A 26,947-nucleotide genomic window follows, 5' to 3' on the forward strand; every position below is an offset into this window, starting at 1 on the left:
AAAAACATAACAAAATACCCCCCAAATATATCAATAAAGCTTTGGTCCAGCTGAGCTTGGAAGTGTGTAGTCTCTGCTCTCCGTTTCCACCCGCGTTCTCTTGAACCGTTTGAAACATGATCTGTGTCGAGGAAGCAGAGTTTGCATTTGCTGCATCAGCATGGATTATATGAACTTTGGGACTTTTATTGACATATTTGGGGGGTATTTTGTTATGTTTTTGACTTTGGACTATATATTTTGATTTTCACTACGGATTTTGGGGGAACTTGGGAACGGTTCATAGACAACCCCGCGAAAGACAAAGGCGCGCGCCGACAACTGAGCGCAAGACGGAGGCGCGCGCCGAAGAAAATTACAGTTTTTAGGGGCTCCGACGGGGGGTTTTGTTGGTGAGCCCCCCCAGTTTACTTAATAGAGATTGCGCCGGCATTGGGGGGGGTTTGGGGGGTTGTAACCCCCCACATTTTACTGTAAACTTAACTTTTTCCCTAAAAACAGGGAAAAAAATGAAGTTTTCAGTAAAATGTGGGGGGGTTACAACCCCCCAAACCCCCCACAACGTGGCACGATCTCTATTAAGTAAAGTGGGGGGGTTCCCCCCCACGACCCCCCCGTCAGAGCCCTAAAAACAGTAATTTTCTGCGGCGCGCACCTCCGCGCTGCGCTCAATTGTCTGCGCGCGCCTTTGTCCCGGCGCACTTTTGACCTGACACCCTTGGGAACACACACACATTTTTATGCCAGCTGGTGAAGGACCTCAGTGCCCCCGCCCCCCTGTCTCGGAAACTGCAAGAGTCTACAAAGATCTATTGAGATAAGTCAATTTTTACTTTTTACAGCTTCTGCTATCGTAATTTTGCCATTAGTACATTTATGATGGAGGCAGGGATGTAAATTGAACATCTACCAGCCTTTCATGTATGTTCACGTCACTGAGCACAGATTAATTTAAATTTGTGACAGTGGTTAGAGCTACAGACTCAGGACCCTGAGGTTGTGGGTTCAAACTCTGGGCAAGTCACTTAATCCCCCCATTCCCCAGGTACATTAGATAAGAGTGTAAGCCCACCAGGACAGACAGAGAAAAATGCTTGAGTACCTGAATGTAAACCACATATGCTAAAAGTGGTACCGTACATAAAAATAAAAAAAAACTAGGCAACCCAACCTAAAACACTCTTTTCTGTCTCTCTGCTTGCTCCATTTCTCTTTCTCTCTAGTCCCATCTCATTTTTCTGCTCTTCTCCCAATTTGCTCAATCTTTTGTGATCTAAAATGCAAATACTCCTCCCAAATGTTTTTTTTTCTTTCCTCCCTTGGTCTGGCAGGTCTTCCAATGGCAGGATGGCAGGCACCGTGGATCAAAAGGAAAACACAGATCACTTCAAACTATATCCAACCCACGATGAAACAACGTCATGGAAAAACGGGGTTTTATGGATAGTAAAAAAAAATTTTCAAGAAAATTTTTAAATACACACAAGTGTAACAGCTTATATATAACTCAGTACGATATAAATAACACACCGTTCACACAGCTTTTAGAAAAACTCTCCCAAGTAATACATTCCCTAAGAGGCTGAAGTATCATACGGAGGCAAAAAATCTCGGTGCATAGAACCTCTTATAACATTTATGTTATTTCAGGTCCTTATCCTGAATTGATAAAATGTCATAGGATTTACGTCAAATCTCCATCCCACCCTTAAATGTGAACTTTTATTTCTATCTAACTAGGGTTAAAAATTGATTTTCATGCCATAAGGTAACAACATCAATTTTCAAAAAAGAAGAAAAAGGGGAAAAATAGAAGAAACAGCAACACTTATCTAAATGGCCATTTGCCAATGCCAACGTTGGTAAGTATTTCAGTATATGCCCGATGCTCTACTTCGTCAAGAGCGTTTCAGCCCAAACTAGAGGTCTGCACGGAAACGGGGATCACGGGAATCTCTCCTTACCCCACGGGACTCCCACGGGGACCCCCCTCTGGCCCACGGGACTCCTACGGGGACCCCCCTCTAGCCAACGGGGATGGAAGGCTTTGGAAGCAGGGTTCATCCATATAATATAATGGACATCTCAGCCTTAGTAAAAGAGGGGGTTTATAAGTTAATTACCTGAACAGAAAACAAAAAAAGGGTTCCACCAAAGAGATTCCACAAGGAAAACAGCAAAAGAAACTGTGGAATTGATGATCCTGTCAGAAGTAATTGCTGCTTTTTATGGGGACGGGCGGGAATGGAGGTAATTCCTTGCGGAGATGGGTGGGGATGGAGAGGATCCTGACGGGGACGGGTGGGGACGGAGAGGATCCTGGCGGGGACGGGTGGGGATGGAGAGGATCCTGACGGGGACGGGTGGGGACAGAGAGGATCCTGGCGGGGACGGGTGGGGACGGAGAGGATCCTGGCGGGGACGGGTGGGGATGGAGAGGATACTGACGGGGACGGGTGGAGACGGAGAGGATCCTGGCGGGGACGGGTGGGGACGGAGAGGATCCTGGTGGGGACGGGTGGGGATGGAGAGGATCCTGGCGGGGACGGGTGGGGATGGAGAGGATCCTGACGGGGACGGGTGGGGACGGAGAGGATCCTGGCGGGGATGGGTGGGGACGGAGAGGATCCTGACGGGGACGGATGGGGACGGAGAGGATCCTGGCGGGGACGGGTGGGGATGGAGAGGATCCTGATGGGGACGGGTGGGGACGGAGAGGATCCCGGCGGGGACGGGTAGGGACGGAGAGGATCCTGGCGGGGACGGGTGGGGATGGGTGGGATTTCTGTCCCCTTGCAACTCTCTAGCCCAAACCAGCCTTCCTGGGGGGATAATATCACTGTTGCTGAACTGAAATACCTCATGCGTCTATTCTGAGAAACATATTGGAGGAAGTTCTCAAAGAGGAGATAATCAAAGGAGATATATATATAACTATATATATATCTGAGGGATATCGATGTGAGGCTTTGAAAGCTCCTGAAATCGCACCTATTTTGTCTTAGACCTTCTAAAGGACATCAGCTTTCCCCACGGCTAGATTAACATTACACTGTTCTAGGATCTAGGACCAATCTGTAACTGCTCCAAAAACGCTTAGTATCGTCAACCCAGCAATGAGTTTGCTGTAATCTGTCTCACCAGATGGATTAAGAAGTGAGATGTGTAGAGGACTGTATGCATGCTTATTTTATTACATGTCTATTTTATCATGTATTTGTTTATATTTTGTCTTCATTTTAATATTGTGTATGTAAATTATGTAAACCATTTAGTTTTAAATGGTATATAAATGTTTAAAATAAATAAATTAAATAAATAGGAAAGTGTTTACTGCCATCTAGTGGAGAAAATCCAGACCCAGAACTGCAAAGGTGACTCGGAAACCATGGGCCAAAACGTCCTGCAGTCTGGAAGAGCAATCGGAAGCCCCACTCACTGGAGGATTTGAAGAATATACAAATTTCCATACTGGGTCAGACTGATGGCCAATCCAGGTCACAAGTACTTGGCAGAATCCCAAAAAGTAGCAAGATTCCTTGCTACCAACCCCCTGTGTAAACTTTTATTAAGTTCAAACGTTTTTTTATTCATGTTAAAGGATTACAAGAGGAGCATATTACAGTACATACCAGAAACATGAACAGAACCATTAGTAATATCAAGTTTCACATCACAACAACTATAGTCCCTGTATAAAACGTTATAACAGTATATGAACTTTTCCTCCAAGAACTTGTCCAAACCTTTTGAAAACCCAGATACACTAACTACTGTCCCCATATCCTCTGGCAAAATGAGTTCCCAAGCTTAACTATTTGAGTTAAATTAATATATTTTCTCCTATTCGTTTTAAAAGCTTTATCATCTAATTTGATGGAGTGTCCTCTAGCCTTTATACATTCTGAAAAAAGTAAACAAATGATTTTATGTCCACCTGCTCTACTCCACTCGGGATTTTGTAGACCTCAACTATATCCCCCTAAGCTGTCTCTTTTCCAAGCTAAAGAGACCCAACCTTTTTAGCCTCTCCTCTTATGAGAGGAAGGGGTCCACTCATAAGTTGGGAAGGTTGGAAGTGGGTGTGAACCTATGGGGTGCTGGGAGGAGAGATGTTGCCACCTCAGGGGCGGGGCTGGTGGAAAGGAAGGAGAGAGGGAGGGATCTTAGGCACAATGATTTAAAGTTTAAACAAACTGAAAGGATAGATCCTCGTACCTAAATTAGGCACAGATCAGGCATATTCTGTAATGGTGCCCGTAAATTCCTAGGACACGGTACTACTTGAAAGGGTCCGGAGAAGAGCGACTAAGCTGGTTAAGGGGCTGGAGGAGTTGACGTACAGTGAGAGATTAGAGAAACTGGGCCCCTTCTCCCTTGAAAAGAGGAGACTGAGAGGGGACATGATCGAAACGTTCAAATACTGAAGGGAATAGACTTAGTAGATAACGACAGGTTGTTCACCCTCTCCAAGGTAGGGAGAACGAGAGGGCACTCTCTAAAGTTGAAAGGGGATAGATTCCATACAAATGTAAGGAAGTTCTTCTTCACCCAGAGAGTGGTGGAAAACTGGAACGCTCTTCCAGAGTCTGTTATAGGGGAAAACACCCTCCAGGGATTCAAGACAAAGTTGGACAAGTTCCTGCTAAACTGGTGAGACTGGACTCATTTGGAGCACCGGTCTTTAACCTAAGGGCCACCACGGGAGCGGACTGCTGGACATGATGGACCATTGGTCTGACCCAGAAGCAGCAATTCTTATCTTCTTATATTCATTCCCCTTTATAGATCTGCGTGTAAGAATTTCCACATTCAATTTTATAGAATGAGGCCTAACGAGATGCATGCGTAAATTCTAATTGCTGCCAATGAGTGGCAATTATTGGTGCTAATTGGTTTGTTCAATTTAATTGCATGTAGAGTGCCATATATAGAATCCTGAATGATGAAGGGTCATCTTGGTTACCAAGAATTATTTAGGTGACTACATAATGCTAACCATTGACTCCGTATCATAATTTCCATGACCATTCACTGTATTTCTTGTTTTCAATAATTGGTTTCCATTCCAATTAGACATTTGCTAAAAAGTAGACTTGCCATGAAATTCTCCTCCGGAAATCTGTTGATGAAAACATTTGAATACTGCATCAGGTGCTTCTCAAACAGACTCATTTGCTCACAAAACTCTGACTCTAACCTAACCCTGCTGGTGCCTCTATGACTACACTTGAGAAGTTGGAGTCCTCATAACAATGTTGGCGCCATTTTAGCCCTCTTCTAGTGCCCCTGGATCTTCTTACCAATGTGATCTCACTAGTGATTCAACAAATAGATTACTGTAACTCCTTATATGCTGGCTTATCTTATGCCAGAAGGATATACATAAACTTCAGATCATACAGAACATGGCCATTAGACTTATTCATAATCTTGGTAAATTTGATCATATCACACCTTTCCTGAAGGAAACCCATTGGCTTCCAGTCAAACATCGCATTACTTACAAATTACTCCTATTAACCTTCAAGGTCCTAATCGCAGAAGAACCACTTTACCTAGCATGCCAGTTGACTCCATAGACATCCGCTAGGAACTTAAGATCAGCTAATAAACAACTCCTTACCATCCCATCCTATAGGAAAATAGTTCACGAGCACGTTAGGGATTCTATCTTTGCAGTTAATGGTCCAAAGTTGTGGAAGTGGTACTGGAGGACTGGAAAAGGGCAGATGTGGTCCCTCTCCACAAAAATGGAAGCAAGGAAGAAGTAGGGAAATATAGGCCGGTAAGTCTGACTTCTATGGTAAGCAAATTAATGGAAACTCTTTTAAAGCAGAGAATTGTCAAGTTTCTGGAATCTTGTGGATTACAGGACTGGAAGCAATATGGATTCACTAGAGGTAGGTCTTGTCACACAAATCTGATCAATTTCTTTAACTAGGTGACCAGGGAATTGGATAGAGGATATGTGCTAGATGTGGTATATTTCGATTTTAGCAAAGCCTTTGACAGTGTTCCACACAGATGTTTGATAAATAAACTGAGTGCCCTTGGGATAGGTCCCAAAGTGACAGGCTGGGTCAAGAACTGGTTGAGTGAAAGGCGACAGAGGGTAGTGATCAATAGAGATTGCTCTGAGGAAAGGGATGTTACCAGTGGAGTGCCTTGAGGCTCTGTTCTTGGGCCTATTCTTTTTAACATTTTTATAAATGATATTGCTGAAGGGTTGTCGGGTAAGATTTGCGTCTTTGCGGATGATACCAAAATCTGCAATAGAGTAGACACGCTGGATGGTGTGAATAACATGAAGAAAGACCTGGCGAAGCTTGAAGAATGGTCTGAAATTTGGCAGCTAAAATTTAATGCTAAGAAATGCAAAGTCATGCATTTGGGCTGCAAAAACCAAAGGGAATGGTACAGTTTAGGGGGTGAAGAACTTATGTGCACGACAGAAGAGCGGGACTTGTGATGATCTTAAGGTTGAAAAGGTGATGGCAAAAGTTAGAAGGATGCTAGGTTGTATAGGGAGAGGTATAGCCAGTAGGAAAAAAGGAGGTATTGATACCTATGTATAAGACTCTAGTGAGACCTCATGTAGAATATTGTGTACAATTCTGGAGGCCACACCTTCAAAAATATATAAAAAGGATGGAGTCGGTCCAGAGGAAGGCTATTAAAATGGTGTGCGGTCTTCGTGATAAGGCGTATGGGGACAGACTTAAAGATATCAATCTGTATACTTTGGAGGAAAGGCGGGAGAGGGGAGATATGATAGAGACGTTTAAATACCTACGTAATATAAATGTGCATGAGCCGAGTCTCTTTCATTTGAAAGGAAGGTCTGGAGTGAGAGGGCATAGGATGAAGTTAAGAGGTGATAGGCTCCGGAGTAATCTAAGGAAATACTTTTTTACAGAAAGGATGGTAGATGCATGGAACAGTCTCCCAGAAGAGGTGGTGGAGACAGAGACTGTGTCTGAATTCAAGAGGGCCTGGGATAGGCAGTTAATGTGGATGGGCAGACTATTTGGCCTTTATTTGCCATCATGTTTCTATTCTGAAGAAGATTTTGTATTGATAACAGCAGCTGCAGACCTTGACTCTAACTGTATAAATAAAACCAAAGAATGGACTGTTTTCCATATGTTGAACCTGAAGACTTACTAAACTAGAATGTTATGGTTCAGGACATTCAGGAATTGTAGAGTAGGCCATGCAGCTAAAGTACTAACAGATTCTCAGAGTAGAGGAGTGGCCTAGTGGTTAATGCATCGGACCTTACTCCTGACAAACTGGGTTCAATGCCCACTGCTGCTCCTTGTGACCTCAGATAAGTCACTTAACCTCCATTGCCACAAAAAGAAACTTAGATTGTGAGTCCATCAATCTAATCTCCAATGGTAACAGATTCCAAAGTGTGGCATATTATTTCTTTAGGATTCAGGAAATGCAAAATCAAATGTGAGCCAAAATGAGATCAGAGTTAGATACAGTAAATTAAACATTGGAACTGCACCATGCAAACTTTTAAAATATCAGCCTCAACATATAGGATGTAAAGTTGCACGAAAAGAAGAAACTCAATCCTATTTGTGCGTTCTGTACCATTTGTAATTTCTTTCTCAAATAATCATGACATCATAGATAGATCATGTTCCAGTAATCTAACTGGGCTAAGATTAATGACTCACCAGTTGAAATAAATCAGATCAAATTTCCTTAAACTCATTAAAACCCCCCATTTAACAAGTACATTTATCTGGGGTTGTAAGGACAGTTTCTTTCCCCCCTTCCCCCCTGATCTTTAGAGCACATTCCAAAAGAACTATTAATTCCAATTGTCAGAGGTTGAATATTCATCTCTGAAATTTTCACATGCTCCCAATAATAGAAATTTAGCTTTCTCCCTCTTTAATTTTACAACATTACAAATTCATTGCAGACTGAATAAACTTCATTACAAATAACCCACTGCTTGTGGTCCACAGGATAGATTTATTTATTTAATTCGATTTATATCCCCTGCTCCCCAAGGAGCCCAGAGCGGGTTACATGGTAACATACATACAAAAGGGGCATTTTCGATAGGACGCCGAAGACTGAGGTTGGACGTTTTGGGCAAGACGTCTACAAACCCAGTAGAAAAAAATGTCCATTTTCAAAACTGCCAGACGTCCATCTTTTATTTTTGAAAATGACCTTTGTAGACGTTTTGGTCCTTAGGACATCTACCTTGAAAAATGCACAAAAGCAAGGTTTGTAGCCATACCTAACTACCTTGTCTGACTGCGGCAGAACAGAGGATCTTACGAATAAAGACGGAGTGTTAAGCTGAGCAAGACTTGTGAGAGAAAGTAAGTTGGCACAGGAGCAGAAGTACCAGTCCCTAAATATCCAAACTGCAAACAGAGCGGGTGATGCCAAGCACTGGGCGAGCAAAGCAGGAGACAGCAGCGGACGTTGAAACTTGAAGTGGAGACATGACAACAGAGGACAGAGAATGAGGTCAGTGAATTACAGAGACTGTCCCACCAGGCTCAGAGAACGCCTCATTGTAAATGAAGAGTCTGAAAAGAACAAAGCTGAAAGAACACGTGAGAAGGGGAAACGCTGACACCACAGAACGAACAAAATCCAAGGAAGCTTTTCAAGAAAACACGTGACACTCAGAAACACTTTGTAGATGAGCACAGAGAGAGATGCGTTCACCAGCAGCCAATGAACATGTCAGACTAAGAATCTCACCGAATGACCTGATATTACTTTCTTTAATCATTTATATTCTGCATATCCTGCAATTCTATGAGGATTACAAATTATTCAGGTACTCGAGCATTTTTCCCTTCCCGGTCCCGGTGGGCTCCCACTCTAACGTACCTGGGGCAATGGGGATTAAGTGACTTGCCCAGGGTCACAAGGAGCAGTGTGGGATTTGAACCCACAACCTCAAGGTGCTGAGGCTGGAGTTCTAACAACTGCACCACACCCCCACACCCCCCCCCACTTACAAAATGAGAGCGGACATTCAGCCGCTATGCGGACCATTTATCCATTTAGTGATAATGCTATTTGGATTAGTGGAACCACAATGCTTAACACTGGCTTAATATTGATCTGCATGTGACATAGTAACATGGGGTGGGGGTCGGAAATCGCTACAGGTCATCTAAGTTAAGCTCCAGGATGATCCTATTTCAGCAAGTAGGTGTGCAATCATCACGCTAGCTCAGTGGTGCGTACGTTTTCTATAACCCACATACGTATGTGCTAGGCTCATCTCTGATCTGCCTATGCGCCTCCCAGGTCCACGCCCCCCCTTGCAGTTACGCGCAATGGATTTCGTGTGCTCAATTTGTAAAATAGTGACTAAGAGCAGTTTCACGCATAGTGCCAAATAATACCAATTGTAGCCAAATATTGGTTGTTAATGTCAGTTAGCGGCTAATTAAACCATTAAGTTGTGTGCATTACTGACACCTTTCTACAACCTTATAGAATTGGGGAGTGTGAATTATGATGATCAAAATCTATTGGCCTATCCAGTCTGCCTAGTTCAGACTCTTCCTTTTAGTAGTTGAGTTGACGTGTTCTTATATACAAAGCAACACCAGTCCTCCTCCCCCGCATCTTGGCTAATCTCTCAACCTACCACTGTGTATGTCCCAAGCTGGTCCAAAAATTGCTTCTAGCATTGGGCTTCCTTCACTTCTCTGTTAGTCCATTTCAGGTTTTGCTGTCTGTTTTTTTGGTTCTTACAAGATCAATAATTAATCCAGTTCTTGGGGCTCCTTCCCTGACCCACTTCCAAATTTTGAATCCAAGGGTCTGAAACTCCGTAAAGAACATAAGAACATAAGCAATGCCTCTGCTGGGTCAGACCTGAGGTCCATCTTGCCCAGCAGTCCGCTCACGCGGCGGCCCAACAGGTCCAGGACCTGAGTAGTAATCCTCTATTTATACCCTTCTATTCCCTTTTCCAGCAGGAAAATGTCCAATTACTCTCTTAAATCCCAGTACTGTATTCTGCCCTATAACGTCCTCCGGAAGCGCATTCCAAGTGTCCACCACACGTTGGGTAAAGAAGAACTTCCTGGCATTCGTATTGAATCTGTCCCCTTTCAACTTTTCCGAATGCCCTCTTGTTCTTTTATTTTTTGAAAGTTTGAAGAATCTGTCCCTCTCTACTCTCTCTATGCCCCTCATGATCTTATAAGTCTCTATCATATCCCCTCTAAGTCTCCTCTTCTCCAGGGAAAAGAGTCCCAGTTTCTCTAATCTTTCTCTATCTCTCTCTCTCTCTCTCTCTCTCTCTCTCTCTCTATTTCTCTCTGTCTCCCTTTCTCTCTCTCTTTCTATCCCTATCTACTCTCTCTATGCCCCTCATGATCTTATAAGTCTCTATCATATCCCCTCTAAGTCTCCTCTTCTCCAGGGAAAAGAGACCCAGTTTCTCCAATCTCTCAGCGTATGAAAGGTTTTCCATCCCTTTTATCAGACGTGTCGCTCTTCTCTGAACTCTCTCGAGTAACGCCATATCCTTCCAGGTGTGGGCGCACCATCGCCCGATACAGCGGCAGGATAACTTCTTTTGTCCTGGTTGTAATACCCTTCTTGATTATACCTAGCATTCTATTTGCTCTCTTAGCAGCTGCTGCGCACTGTGCCGTCGGCTTCATTGACCTGTCCACCATTGTCAACTATGGAGAATTTAGGAAACACCTAAAAACTTACCTGTTCTCGAAACACCTAGGTAACGAACCAAAACAACAGGCCCCCTCGTAACTTGTAAACTGTTAACCCCTAATCACTAACTATGAATACCCCATTCTATTTATGAAATTTCTCTAATCCTACGTAAGCCGCATGGCACATCACGGCCCTGCAGCATACGAACTGTTGTTATTATCTTTAATGTTCTTATCATCAGATGTACACTGTTATACTCTGTAATTCGCTGTATGTACAGTTTCTCGTTATTGTAAACCGCCTAGAAGTTGCAAGATTGTTGGCGGTATATAAGAATAAAGTTATTATTATTATTATTATTATTATCCCCAAGTCCCTCTCTTGGGTACTCTCATTCCATAACATCCCTCCCATCGTATAGTTGTACCTCGGGTTTCTGCTTCCCACATGCAAAAGAAAGAGACCATGTTACAGTCTGAAAGCACAAAGACCAAGAAAGGGTTAAGAAGCGCGTGAAAGCCTTTGAGGGCTCTGGGTATTCTTGTGCTCGTTGAAGAAGAAATAGCGGGCTGGATATCCAAAGAGAATGTTAAATATTAAAGAAATTAAATCACAAAAAGATAACTGCCACCATTATGCAGTAGCCAAAACCCCCTTTTCTTTAGGTCTGGACATAATAAGCAAAAGCCGTGAATAATAGAATAAATAAGGGTCTCACAAAAGCCCTCCAAGGGGGAGATCACAAGATGTCAGGCAATATAATGTTCTGATGCAGTGATGGCTAGCCTTTTTGAGCCCGAGTCAAAGAATTTCCTCAAAGTGCCAGCACGTCAATTAAACCTTAATAACAAGATTTTAGTATCTAAAAACTCTTAGTGACATTTTGTATTTTCCAACATTTGGAGGGCCAAAACATGCACCGTTGTGTTTTGCCACACATTTAATCAAATAGTGGCAAATTGCAATGGTACACTGCTCCCTCCCTAGTCTTTGCCCAGTCTTACATAGTAACATAGTAGATGACGGCAGATAAAGACCCGAATGGTCCATCCAGTCTGCCCAACCTGATTCAATTTAAATTTTTTTATTTTTTTTATTTTTTCTTCTTAGCTATTTCTGGGCGAGAATCCAAAGCTTTACCCGGTACTGTGCTTGGGTTCCAACTGTCAAAATCTCTGTTAAGACTTACTCCAGCCCATCTACACCCTCCCAGCCATTGAAGCTCTCCCCAGCCCATCCTCCACCAAACGGCCATATACAGACACAGACCGTGCAAGTCTGCCCAGTAACTGGCCTAGTTCAATATTTAATATTATTTTCTGATTCTAAATCTTCTGTGTTCATCCCACGCTTCTTTGAACTCAGTCACAGTTTTCCTCTCCACCACCTCTCTCGGGAGCACATTCCAGGCATCCACCACCCTCTCCGTTAAGTAGAATTTCCTAACATTGCCCCTGAATCTACCACCCCTCAACCTCAAATTATGTCCTCTGGTTTTACCATTTTCCTTTCTCTGGAAAAGATTTTGTTCTACGTTAATACCCTTTAAGTATTTGAACGTCTGAATCATATCTCCCCTGTCTCTCCTTTCCTCTAGGGTAGACATATTCAGGGCTTCCAGTCTCTCCTCATACGTCTTCTGGCGCAAGCCTCCTATCATTTTCGTCGCCCTCCTCTGGACCGCCTCAAGTCTTCTTATGTCTTTCGCATTCTCTCTCTCTCTCCCTCTCACGTATACCCTCCACCCCATCTACACTCAGGCTCTTTCTCCTCACCCGGCTTCATGTGCAGAAGAAACAAGTTTCAAGTTTCAAGTTTCTTCATTATTTGATTATCAATAATTACTAAGCGATGTACATAAAATATTAATATTGGGTAAACAAGAACAAAATTGAATAAAAAGATAAAATCTTTAAACGTAGACAAAATACAACGGGAAACATTAGGATGGAAGGGAAAGAACTACATTGTCTGATAGAAAAGGAAGAACAATTAAGGGTAATATACAAAGGGTAAGGGAAACCAAAATAGTTTATTGGGAGTAGAATACACAATTAAGCAGAATGGATTACTACTATAAAGAGCAATTGGCTTTTCAATTAAACATTGAAAGCGTCTTTAAAAAGAAAGCTCTTGAGTTGGCTTTTAAATTTATCAAAGTTTTTCTCCTGTCGTAAGTATAGCGGGAGGGAGTTCCACGTTTGTGGTGCTGTAACTGTAAAAATGAATTGCCTTTGTGTATTGATCATTTTAAGAGTAGGAATAACCAATAAAAGTTGTTCGTTTGATCTTAAAGTTTTTTGAGAAACAGCCAAATTTCTGACACAGCTCTCTGCAAACATCGGCCGTGTGGTGCTGGAAATGATAGTTGCTCTTGCAGTTTGAAGTCTCACAAGTTTTGACAATGGCAGAACCAATCTGAACTTCTAGCACTGCAGAGCTCGAGCTTAAAAAGAGTCAAATTGTGATGGAGAGTAGGAGTTACCGCTGTAAAAACCACAAGAATTGCAAAGCTTTCAAGGGCCAGCATTAGATGATGTTTGTATTGCAAATGTCAGGAAAAGAGATTAAAAGCTTGGGACTATATCTTGCGCTCTCTCATTTTGGCCCATGATCCCCTTGGAGAGGATGTGGTGCATCAAATGACCCTGGTTCTAGATGTCTCTGTGGAAGTCTCCAGACTTATACAGAGCCTCTTTGGGTCCTGCTGGATTGCCCCTTGACTTCTCAGAAGGAAAATGTTTCTGGCTTTTAGAGACCAAATCAAAAATTCCTCAAACCTACGAAGACAGGGATTCTTCTGGGTCTAAGTTCATATTATGCTACACAATAATTTTGCCTTGCATTTGAGCAAACAGAAAACTAATAGCCAAAGAATGTTAATGTGTTTCATTTTCCCTGTATGGGTTTTGGAGCAACTGCAGATGTTCACATCTGGCCTAACCAATTGAGAGCATTAATTAGGAGAGCAGGGGCCCTACTGGCATCTGTTTGCGCATGAAGCAGATTTAACCCGTGTCATTGTGTTTGCAGGTACTGAACCAACTGATTATTCCATCACTGTTACATGTTTCCTGCATATGAAGCCTGTTGAACACCACCTGACCTAAAGTCCTTCCTCTTCTTCAGGAGAAGCCGCACAACCCAAACACTGTTACAGCCAAGCTTGCCCTTCATCACGTCAGATGCATCGTTTTCCTAAATTAAAACTCTCGTCTGAATATATCTTCCTTCTGGAGGAGGTTCAGTCCCCTTCTACACATGGCCTGTCCTTTAATCAGCAAACATTCCTCTGCCCTCAGCCATACCTCTTCAGCATGAAATCTCTTTCCCACCAACAGCTCTGTCCTCATCAGTCTAAAACCTTTTCCTTCTCTGGATGCTAGAAATTATTTAAAAAGGGATGATTAACAAAACTAAGGATGTTATAATGCCCCTGTATTATCCCTCCATGGTGCAACCTCATCTGAAGGACTGCGTTCAATTCTGGTCTCCTTATCTCAAGAAAGATATAGTGGCACTAGAAAAGGTTCAAAGAAGAGCGACCAAGATGATAAAGGGGATGAAACTCCTCTCGTATGAGGAAAGACTAAAAAGGGTAGGGCTCTTCAGCTTGAAAAAGAGACGGCTGAAGGGAGATATGATTGAAGTCTACAAAATCCTGGATTGATTTTTCACTCTGTCAGAAATTACAAAGACTAGGGGACACTCGATGAAACTGCAGGGAAATACTTTTAAAACCAATAAGAGGAAATATTTTTTTCACTTAGAGAATAATTGAGCTCTGGAACGCATTGCCAGAAGTTGTGGTAAGAGCGGATAGCATAGCTGATTTTAAGAAAGGTTTGGACAAGTTCCTGGAGGAAAAGTCCATAGTCTTTTATTGAAACTGCTTGCCCTGGATCAGTAGTATAGAATGTTTCTACTCCTTGGGTTTTGGTCAGGTGCTGGTGACCTGGATTGGCCACCGTGAGAACAGGCTACTGGGCTTGATGGACCTTTGGTCTGACCCAGTAAGGCTGTTCTTATGTTCTTATGGAATGTACGTACAAGAACTGACCACCAGCTTGGAGAATTCTGCTGGGAAGACTGGACTGAGAATCAGCAATGAAAAGACCAAGATCATGCAAGCTGGAGGTCACTTCTGTACACACCTAATCATTAGCAAACAACCTACTGAAGAGGTTGATGTCACCTATTTGGCAGCCGTACGTTCAGTGATGGTAGCATCGACAGGGAAGTGGCATCGGTATTTCAGCCAATGTGTTGAATATGGGCAACGATAACAAACGACACTGATGAAAATTAAGCTCTAGAAAGCCAACTGTGATCTGTGTCTGGGAAACGTGGAAAATGACTTCAAAGGCAGCAGCCAAACTGAATGTATTCCATCAGAGGTACTTGCAAAGAATTCTTAGGGTCGCCTAACACAGTCAGATTGCCATTTCGGAGAGGCTGAGAAGTGACCCAAGGAGGATCCAAGATATTGTAGCTGAGTAAAGGGCCTTGTTGGCTGGATATATTTGAAGGCTCTCTAATTATCGGCATCCCTAATTGAAATGCAAGAGATACTAAGTGGTGGGAAAAGATAGAAGGAGGGGAGAGCCGAGCTGGAGAACATGAGTTGCCGAGGTACACAGGAGGACTTCAGTCTAAGTCTTAGTAATTGAAATGGCTCAATATGTCCAGGTACACAGACAGACTTAAATAGAAGTCTAAGTTTCTAATATTACAATGAATTAAAATCACAGACTTGAACTTCCAGAAAGCGTTTGACAAGGTCCCGCATGCAAGGCTTATGAGTAAATTACGAAGTCATGGAATAGGAGGAGAAGTGCACAGATGGATAGGCAAATGGCTAGAAAATAGAATGCAGAGGGTGAGCATAAATGGAAAATTTTCGGACTGGGAGAAAGTGACTAGCGGCGTGCCTCAGGGCTCAGTTCTTGGGCCCATCTTGTTCAATATTTTTAAAAATGACCTTGAAGAGGACACAACATGCAATATAATCAAGTTTGCAGATGATACAAAACTCTGTCGGGCGGTCGGCTCTCAAAGAGACTGCAAAGATCTTCAGAAGGATCTGAACCAGCTGGAAACGTGGGCGATAAAGTGGCAGATGAATTTTAACTTAGACAAATGCAAGGTGATGCATTTGGGAAAGAAAAACAAAGAACATGATGTTGGGGGTGACATTAGCCAAATGCGAACAAGAAAAGGATTTGGAGGTACTGATAGACAGAACCCTAAAGCCATCGGCTCAATGTGCGGCGGCGGCGAGGAGAGCGAATAGGATGTTGGGCATGATTAAGAAGGGGATCACAAGTAGATCAGAAGACGTTATAATGCCACTTTACAGAGCAATGGTCAGACCACACTTAGAATACTGTGTCCAACATTGGTCTCCATACCTTAAGAAGGATATAACTCTGCTGGAGAGGGTGCAGAGGCGAGCCACGAAACTAGTCAAAGGTATGGAGAACTTGAGCTAAAAAGAACGCCTCGGAAAACTGGGACTGTTCACCCTTGAAAAGAGAAGACTGCGAGGGGATATGATAGAGACTTTTAAAATATTAAAAGGATTTGACAAAATAGACCAGGAAACATCATTACTAACATTTTCGGATGTGACACGGACAAGAGGTCATAGCCTGAAACTGAGTGGTAGCAGGTTCCGGACTAATGTCGGGAAGTTCTGTTTCGCACAGCGAGTGGTGGGAGCATGGAATGCTCTCCCGGAGGAGGTTGTGATGGAAATTTCTGTTCTGGGTTTCAAATGCAAGTTGGATGCATACCTTCTTGCTAATCATATTGACGGATACAGGAAATCCGGGTCTCCATAAAGGAGTACCTAAATGGGCCTCTGCGTGTGCGGATCGCCGAACTAGATGGACTTAGGTCTGATCTGGCGAAGGCGTTTCTTATGTTCTTATGTTCAGACACTTCATGAGAAATTTCCTAAAAAGATGGCCCCTTTTGTGTGTTTTTTCACAAGAGGGACTTTGTGCTGTAAATTTAACATGAAGCTCCTTTTGCAAAAAAACACTCACCCTTTGGTTCGTTGGGGCTGTTGCAAAAAAAAAAAAAACGGCCTTTGTGTTTTCTAATACAGGGTTTCTCAACTTCTTCAAGCCAAGTACTCCTAGATGAGAAATTTTCAACCGCGTAGCCCCAAGCTCTGAGCACAGATTTTGAAACAGACATTTTAACTAACTGGGCAACATACAAAACAGGTCAGTATAACTGACATATAGACCAAGATTTCAGTCTCATATAAACTGGTCCCTTGACTGGTGGTGTGTCATTCTTACAGACTGAGTGACACTTAGCCCAGATCTAGTTATAAGAACAGGAGAAAATTTGCCATTAGTAACCAACGAAGGTTCGTCTTTTCCCTGGGCAAATGAAACAAAATCTGATTGGTCACTATGGGCAAGTTTCCCCCACCTTCCCTCAGCCACTCTGCCCTTCTCTCTCTCTCTCTCTCTCAGAAAGCTTGTTGATTTTGCTGTCTCATGAGACGGGGCATTACAAGATCAATAGGCTGTTCATTCCCCTCAACACATATCAATTGGGTTACCATAGAGCTCCATAAAAGGAGGAGAGATTGAGACATCTGGCTGATTTAACGCTATAGCAGCTGGTCCAGGGGGTTACGGGAGCCAAAACGGTAAGGCAAGAGGAGGCAGCAGCAGAATCGGCAGTGGCAGGAGGGTGGGAGATGACAGCATCGCGTGTTGGGAGCCTCTGTTCTAACGCATGATTTTGAGAAGAAACCCAAATGGGCAAAGGGGTAACCCCTACACAGAAACCAGAGAAGTCGGTAAGCTGGTATTCTTGTTTGGAGTTTTAGCAAGATTTGGGGTTTGAGAAGAGCTGAATTTCCACATTGTCTAAGACAATGTGATTCCTGAAGCAGGTGGGTTTCTACCAAAACACAGTCCCGTGCCAAGTCAAAGAGTTGGTACATTTTGATTGGTTGGAAAACATTGTGTCAGACCCTCCTGAACTTTGACTTTCCCATATAAGCCCATTTGGACCATGGCAGCAAAATAGGGTATTTTCTGTTTTTAGCTTGGTAGGTCTCGCCCTCATTTTTCAATCAGTGCATGGGACTTGCAAATTAATAATGCGGCCCCACTAACGGCTCCAGTGTTAAGCCACATGCTAATGGAAGTCCGCCTACTGGATAACGTTTCCACACCCATTTTCTTCCCTCGCCACAGCCCCTTCCACAAAATAACCACAACAAATAAGTAGCTTGCGATTAGCCGCACTCCAGCATGATATGCGCTAAACCTTTTTCAGAGTGTTGCGCCCACATCAGGGCTTAGCGCATCTTAGTTTGCATCATTCCCATTTTCAAGATAATTTATCTTCTGTGAGAAGATTTCTACATACTTGCAGATGATTCCGTTTGGCTATTTTTAGCTATGTTCTCAGTCTTTAGATTGCAGTTGGGATTTTTCAATCCTGAAATGAATTTGATGAGAAAAAAAAAATCTCTCAGTTATGTAATTGGAGACTCCACTATCCTCACAGACTGATTTATTGAAAACCAATTTAGTAATGTATCCGTAAAAGTAATGAGTGCTTAAGTGAAATGCTGAAGATAGATCTAATAACACAAGTAATGCTATTTGACCTGAGTCAAGATGATGTTGAAGTTCACCAAGTAGAGCCACCACTATTGTTTCAGTACCGTGCCCTTTTCTGAAGCCTGAATTGTCTAGAACGAAGAGCGTTAAAAAGACTCAATAAGATTTTGTAGTTGGTCAAAAACAGCTTTTTCTAATAATTTGGCAATAAAAGGCAAATTAGAACCTGGATGATAATTATTAAGAATTGAAGGGTCAGCTTTTGGGGTTTTTTCAAACGTGGTCTGACTACAAGTTCTTTTAATTTTGATGGAACAATTCCAGATTTTAAAAACTTTGAGATATGGTTGAATGAATAACATTTGATAAACCTAGATTCGGTAATTTAAGCCATTGAGAAGGAATAGGATCCAAGGACAAGTAGTAATATGAACATGAGCCACAATCTTTATGCTGCTTCTCCTAGGAATAAGCAGTGGATTTTCCCAAGCCATCTCAATAATGGCCTATAGACTTCTCTTTTAGGAAATTATCCAAGCCTTTTTTAAACCATGCTAAGCTAACTGATTTCACCCCATTCTCCTGCACAAATTCCAGCGTATAATTACACATTGTATGAAGAAATATATTCTCAGTTTGTTTTAAATCTACTACGTAGTAGCTTCATCGCATGCCCCCTAGTCCTAGTAACATAGTAGATGACGGCAGATAACGACCCAAATGGTTCATCCAGTCTGGAAAGAGTGAACAAGCGATTCACATCTACTCTTTCCACTCCACTCAGTATTTTATAGACCTCTATCATATCCCCGCTGAGCTGTCTGTTCTCCAAGCTTAAGAGCCTGAGCCATTTTAGCCACTTCTTCTAGTTCCTCTGGTCTAGTGTCACTTATTTTAGGACTGAATGGAATGTGAAACACATGTTTTGTTGGTTTGAGTCTAACTCTCAGAGAGCATCAGTCAGCCCTGCATCAGACGCATTCTTCCTGAAGAAAGATTCTGGATCATTTCCAGAGATGTGGAATGGGATTCCTCGGCTTTCCACTCTCTGCCCCTCTTCTGTGGTACTTATGATAGTCTTCCTGTTAAAAGACATGTTTCTATTGTTCACATTTGATTCTGAGCAGTAACTTCCCGTGGATGTAAAATCTCCTTCCTTTCGTTGGTACTTAAAAGAACCTTGTCTAATAAGCTAAGGCATGAAAGATATCCTTCCAGGGCATCTGGGCGTGATGGAGTTGGTATGTCAAGTTGCCTTCAAACACATACTTTAGCTCTTCCACCAAGGAAGGATCCATGAGTGGACAAACTGCATCAGCAGGTGAATTCTGCCTGTCAGAGCTGAGTGAGCATTCCATTAATTTCTTATAAACCTTAATACCAGAGAGATGCAGAACTGGAGGGGGTGGGGGGGAAGGATGGAAGGAGAGATGCTGGGGAGATAACTAGTCACAGAGCAACTGGCAAGATGCCACTCCCTGAAAAGTTAAAAAAAAAAAAATCTAGATAATACCACACACGGTTAACATTTTTATATAACAAATTCAGTGATGACTGTGAAGTACATTGGATGGTCCAACTGCAAAACCACAGACACCAACATTGTCATCGGTCCACATTTTTCTTTTCTCATTCTTTTTGTTTTTGTTAAATTTATTAGGTTTTCATAAATGAATATACATTGTAATAATAACACAAAAATCTACAACCCCCCTTATACAACCCTCTACTGCCCCCCCCCCCCAGAACAATCAAAACTGGAATTCTCCAAATGTACAAACTTATCAACAGAATTCATCCAATGGTAACCATATCTTTCTACACTTATGTATCTCAAAAAGAATGATTATTTTTTAAATTAATCAAAACTTATCTGGTATGCTCCAACATGGCTGTGTTTCGAATCCTGGTCTCCGTTACAGCAAAGCATAGTCATAGCCCAGTCTTGCCTAATAGTACTTCTCTGTGGCAGCTGGAGTGCAAGAATTTGGCTGTGTCTCTGTTCATCATTTCTGTTGCAAGCCCTGTGCCTGCAAACTGGGCACCAGTTTTGTGCCCAGCAAAGACCCGACTCAACACAAGTTACAGGCCCGGCACTTTAAATACAGACATGAAACTTTTTAGAAAAATACTTGCATCTCAATTGGAAAATGTTCTTCCTGGCCTTATTCGTTGAGACCAAAGTAGGTTTGTCAAGGGATGACATCTGGGAGATAATGTTAGGAGAACACTTGACCTGATCAAATGGATGCAGCGCAAGAAGATTGATGGCCTTTGTGTGGCCTTGGATGCATTCGATTGGGTCAAGCAGAAATACCTCTTGGAGATTTTGACCCATATGGGACTGGATGGAAATTATGGCTTGTGGCTGAGGATGCTTTATGCTGACCATCCTAGCTCAATAATGGTGAATGGCGTGAACTCTTTGAGATTCAACCAGGTAGGGGTATGTGCCAAGGGTGCCCTATGACCACATTGCTTAATGCAATTACATTGGATGAGGGAGATCACAAACCGTGTCTAGCTTCAACGTCAACACTGATCAATGGAGACCAAGGAAGGGTATTTTCTGTAGTCTCTATTTGAACCAATTGCACTTAACCTCTGAAGTTCTCCTGTGTTTAAGGAGACCTCACTGCATTGTTTTATGGATATCACTTTGGAGACTTAGTGAAGTATTTGGAGAGAGTACCACTTTACATAATTTGGTTGTGCTGAAATTTGTGGGTGTATCTTTTCTCCACTTCTTTTTGATGTTGCAGTAGCCTTATTAGGGGGATCTATACTGTTTAAATATTTTGGTCTGATCTTCTTGTTTGGATGCAGTATTAATTATTTTGATGTTCTTGTTGAATAATAAAACATGGCCATGTTTTGCTGTCAAACCACAAACTTTACCAACTGGTAAACAATGTTTCCTCTCCTGGGTCAGTATGCAAATACTGTTTAAATTGGTCGATACACTTTCCTGGACCCCATATTACTCTGCTAGAACGCCAGTGTTGGAGGAAATGTGGATAGATGAGAACATACGAGTACATTTGGTTGGACTGTCCTATTTGAATATTTTTGGACGGAGGTTTGGGATTGTATAAATCAATGGATGGGCAAGCAGTTGGAGCATGATACCCTAAAATGTTTGGGGGGAGTTATTCCTAAGAGGCTGCTACCCTAGTATTAGCAGCTGAAATGGCAATAGTTCTCTTTTGGAAGCATAGCAAAGGCCCAGCAAAAGCTGAAAAGTTCTCGGCCCAACCAAGAAGAGAATGATGTGGAGCCATGAAACTTACAAGTTATTCCACTTTGTTTCAATGAGGCAAAAGTGCAAACCTCCTATCATTTCTTTCTATTTAAACTACAGTACTTTATTTTGAAGATTGTATCTTTAATGTTTAATGTTTTTATAGACACTTATTCTTAACCCGGGGACTGCCTGTATTGGATATGAAAGGGGTTGGAGACAGGAACATTAACCACTGTCTTATGTCTTTTGATGTTTAAATACTGCTTGGCTATATTGCGTGCTTTTTTGACGACAGTGGTTTAGAAATATGTTTGACTTACATAGTAACATAGTAGATGACGGCAGATAAAGACCCGAATGGTCCATCCAGTCTGCCCAACCTGATTCAGTTTAAATTTTTTCTTCTTCACTATTTCTGGGCAAGAATCCAAAGCTCTGCCCGGTATTGTGCTTGGGTTCCAACTGCCGAAATCTCCGTCAAAACCGACTCCAGCCCATCTACATCCTCCCAGCCATTGAAGCCCTCTCCAGCCCATTCTCCACCAAACGGCCATATATAGACACAGACCATAGAAACATAGAAACTGAAGATGACGGCAGAAAAGGGACACGGCCCAACAAGTCTGCCCACTCTAATGACCCCCGCCTTAATTTCTTCCTTGAAGTGATCCCACATGCTTATCCCATTTTCTCTTAAAATCCAGCACGCTGCTGGCCTCAATTACCTGCAGTGAAAGACTATTCCAATGATCAACCACCCTTTCGGTGAAGAAATACTTCCTGGTGTCACCATGAAATCTCCCACCCCTGAGTTTCAACAGATGTCCTCTTGTCGCCGTAGAAAAAAGATATCCTCTTCTACCTCAATATGGCCCGTGACATATTTGAATGTCTCGATCATGTCTCCCTTCTCTCTACGTTCCTCGAGTGAGTATAGTTGCAACTTACCCAGCCATTCCTCATACGGGAGATCCTTGAGTCCTGAGACCATCCTGGTGGTCACTTGATTGGCAGTCTTCATGTCTTCACTAATGATCACTCCCAAGTCCCATTCTGCTGAAGTTCTTGCTAAGGTCTCACCATTTAGGGTGTAAGTTCTGCATGGATTTCTGCTGCCAAGGTGCATGACCTTACACTTTTTGGCATTAAAACTTAGTTGCCAAGTTGAGGACCAATGTTCCAGTAAGAGTAGATCCTGCATCATACAGTCGGGCACTGTGCTTTTGCCTACTATGTTTCATAGTTTGGCGTCATCGGCAAATAATGTAATTTTTCCTCAAAGCCCCTGAGCCAGGTCCCTTACGAAGATATTAAATAGGTTCGGACCCAAGACCGAGCCATTCACCACCACCCTCTGAAGTCTACCTTTGACCGTGCAAGTCTGCCCAGTATTGGCCTTAGTTTCATATTTACATCAAAAGGCAGTAAATAAATCCTAATAAATCAATAAATACATGAAAAATACAATAATATTGGGTGAATGAAGCCTGTTGTACACACACAAAAGACTTTTTATCACATTGCGCGACAGCATATAAATGTGACGTAGGTGCTACCATCATACAATCTATGCAGGCATTCCGGGGGGCACAGAGGTATGTCGAGGAACATGTCCAAATTTACACTTTCTCAGATGAGGTGTAAATTGCTCCATTTCTGCATCTGAGACTCTATTTTATGAAGGTAAATAGGCTTAAGAGAGGCCCATGGCAGCAGCAGTGTCATCCTGTCCTACTCAGTGCCAGCAGCTTCGTTCCAGCATGTCCTCCCCTCCCAGCACCATCAGAACCTCACAGTGACATCTGTGCTTCCCCAGCACTTTGCTTTCTCTCTCAGTGCCACCCACCAACAGCCCCCCGACAGCACATCATCCCAGAATGCCCCCTGTCCCCCGTGCTAGTTACAACACTCTGTCACACCTTCCCAGTCACAGCCATGCAACCCCGCATCATGCATTCCCAGTGCTACCTGTGCCAGCATGAGACCGCGCCCTACTCCCTCCTGGTGCCAGCCTCTTAACCCCAATACTGCAATATCAGGCATGTGCCAACACCAGCATGTTTCCCTGCCTCTAAACCTTCGTCTCCTGTGCCAGCGAGTTCAGGTCATAACCTAGATTCCAGTTGTGCTTTCCTGGTTCTAGCGATTCTGCTAGTGCTGGCTACAGGATTAAAGAGACACACGCCACATCCACACTAGCAAAGGCAGGAAGGGAAACTTTACCCCCAGCCTGGCAAACTCCTGAACTGGCCCCCTTCTCCCAGCCCTAGCCCACAAAGCTTCTCCACTAACTCCCCCCACAACACCCCTCCCCCACTTTCCACGGGTTCGTAAGAGAAGAGGAAGCTCTCAGCCCCTAAGCAATCGTCCTTAGAAGTCGGTCTCACCATCTTGAAGTTTCAAAGAAAGCCCTAAACTTCGGCGACTGCAGCAGCAAAAGCAAAGGAGAGCAAGCGAGGGAAATGGAGCCCCAGTAGGCTGCCCTTACCTTGCAAAAGCAGGCCGAGAGAGAGCGGAGGAAACCAGTGCAGAGGCCCAGCGGAGGAGAGAAGGGGGGCTGTGCTCCCCAAGCCAGGGAGGAGAGAGGGCTGTGCCCAGCCAGAGAGGGAGGAGAGCTGCCAGCCAAACGGGAAATGCATGCAGAGGAAGGTGCTTTCCTTAGTCCCGGGCTTGTTTACTGTACAGAGGATCCCATTTGAAAGCTGAAAGTCATCCTCAGTAGCATGCCATCCTCTCAATCGACCAGAGGAGAGGTCACACCATGGAGCAATAAAGACATATTATTTCCAAAGCGCTACCAGATGCACACATAAGAATAGCCTTACCGGGCCAGACCAATGGTCCATCAAGCCCAGGAGCCCGTCCTCATGCTGGCCAAAACCCAAGGTGTAGCAATACAGGGCAAGCAAGAGCTTACAATCTAAATAGGACAGACATACAGGACAAAAGTGATATTTCTACATGCAATTTCTCTGCTCATAAGCATTGCCCTACTGGGACAGACTGAAGGTCCATCCAGCCCAGAATCCTGTTTCCAAAAGTGGCCAATCCTGGCAAGATTCCAAAAGAGATGCTGCTTATCAAAGAAACATAGAAGATGACGGCAGAAAAGGGCTCCAGCCCATCAAGTCTGCCCACTCTGCTTACCCACCCCCTGTCTATGCCCTAATGACCCAATTTCCTTATCTTGACCCTCTTAGGGATCCCACATGGGTATCCCATTTATTCTTAAAGTCTGGCACGCTGTCTGCCTCGATCACCTGCACTGGAAGCTTGTTCCAATGATCAACCACTCTCTCTGTGAAGAAATACTTTCTGGTGTCGCCATGAAATTTTCCGCCCCTGAGTTTGAGCGGGTGCCCTCTTGTGGCCGAGGGTCCCTTGAGAAAGAAAATATCCTACAAATAAGTACAGTAGTGGGTTTTCCCAGTCCATCTTCCTAAAGGCTTATGGACTTTTCTGTTAGGAAATTACATTCAGTTTATCTTTTTGGCCAACACACACTGAGATTTCAACCTATTGTTCATAAAAACAGCCTAATGTGAAATCTAGCATCATAGAGCTGAAATGTGGATTATTTGTCCCACTTGTCCACACTGAATTTCATCACGCCATGTCTCATAAGGTCCTCCTGCAATTTCTCACAATGCTCTTGGATTTAACAACTTTGAATAATTTACGTTGCCTTTTCCGGACCATTTATAAATGTATTAAAAAGCATCGGTCCCAATACAGACCCCTGGGGCACCCCACTATTCACCTTCCACTGATAATACAGTCCAGTGGTGTTTAACCAAGTTTTCAGGACACAGCCAGCTAGTCAGATTTCATTACGGCTATCCTGAAAACCAGTCTGTCAATGCAGTAAAAACATTTTATTCTATATCATTTTCTGGTTATTGAGCTTTATTTCAGTTATTCCACTGGACCACTAATGGTCCTTTTAGTTTCTTTGGCTATAGGAACACAACGTATTTCTCTGTTTCTGTGCACGTGGGATCTCTTAGGGAGAGGAGGAGATAGTGAATGCTGTGGATGGGCCCTTTGGCCTTTTCCTGCCCTGAGACTTTGTAATTCTTTCCTTTTGTCATTTCATATATTTCCTTACAACACAAAGGACAACAGAGCTACAAGTGTCTCTGTTCTAGGAGGGACATTTTAGGTCTTTTCTGGATATCTGACAATCCCTTCCTGTTGCATTCTGGTACTGACAGTGCTGATTTAAAGGGGTAGAAGCTGAGACCACAAAGACCAGAATGCACTGGGAAGTAAAGAACTGGCCAAGAGTCTCTCGCATCAAGCTGGGTGCTTTGAAAGCTTGGACCAAGAAAGGATCTAACTTGTGAAATATTCAGGCAGAGAGAACAGCGAGAGACGTAACAGGGAGTGAAGGGAGGCAGGCAGGAGGGAGGAGAGGGGGCTGGCTCTTCCAGGGAGGGAGGGCAAAGAACTGAAAAGGCCTGTAAAAATGAGAGCCTTTGTTTTCTCCTCCTTTATCCAGTAACGGAAAAGGAGGGAGGGAGAGAGAGAGAGATCACAGCAGAGCCAGGAACAGACACAGCTCGGGATGGATCTGGGATTGGTCAGGACAGAAAAGGGAGGAATGGATACAGATTTTGGGAGAGGGAAGGGAAAAGGAGGAAGGAAAGTGGATCTTGAGAATGCTTTTGTACACTGCACACCTTCCTTTATTTTGTAAGTTTTGAGATGTTTTTTATATGTTCCTCTATGTTTTTTAGGATTTTTTTTAGATCCTGAGATCCCTTCCATAGCTGGTGATGTCACTATGATGCATTCTTTTGAGATATATATGTTCCACCACATTTTAACCTTTAAAAGTTTGTGGGGTTTTTTTTTTTAAAATATAGTTTTAAGTTGATTTTCACAGCATTTTAGGTAGTTATTGATTTTTAAACATCTCAGGATGATTTTTAGTGATTTGATTTTGAAGTGTGGTTTTCAGCATGAGGAGTGGCCTCGTGGTAGAGCTGCTGCCTCTGTGGCATCAAATCCCAGGGCTGCTCCTTTTGACTCTGGACAAGTCACTTCATTCTCCATTGACCCAGGTACAAAAGTTCCACTGAGTTTCTTAATTGTTTTACATTATTCTTCATGACGTCAGGCTTTCACTATGTAAGCCTGATTGTTTGACTGAGATTAAGGAGTCTGTGAGTAGGCTTTCTTTGCTCTTGGTTTTAATTTAGTAGGTTTTTTTAATCATCAGAAAGGTTCTTGGAATTTTGGAACATTATTAGAAGGTTCATAGACAGTAAAGCGGAAGACAAAGGCGTGCGCCGACAACTGAGCGCAAGACGGAGGTGCGCGCCGAAGAAAAAGACTGTTTTTAGGGACTGCGACGGGGGTTTTGTTGGGGAGCCCCCCCCCCACTTTACTTAATACATATCGCGGCGGCGTT

General features: G+C 43.1%; 1 protein-coding gene across 1 annotated transcript in view; it reads right to left on the reverse strand.

Moving 5' to 3' along the window:
• The window catches only part of TSPAN9 (tetraspanin 9), a 111,323-nt gene extending 87,207 nt beyond the window's left edge, over positions 1–24,116 (reverse strand). Inside the window, exon 1 of the mRNA XM_033952344.1 lies at positions 24,020–24,116. The gene's annotated coding sequence lies outside the window, so the exon portion shown is untranslated. The remainder of the gene's footprint in view (positions 1–24,019) is intronic.
• Between the last annotated feature and the right edge of the window lie 2,831 nt (positions 24,117–26,947).

Source organism: Geotrypetes seraphini, chromosome 7 (assembly GCF_902459505.1).
Source record: "Geotrypetes seraphini chromosome 7, aGeoSer1.1, whole genome shotgun sequence".
Lineage (NCBI taxonomy): Eukaryota > Metazoa > Chordata > Amphibia > Gymnophiona > Dermophiidae > Geotrypetes > Geotrypetes seraphini.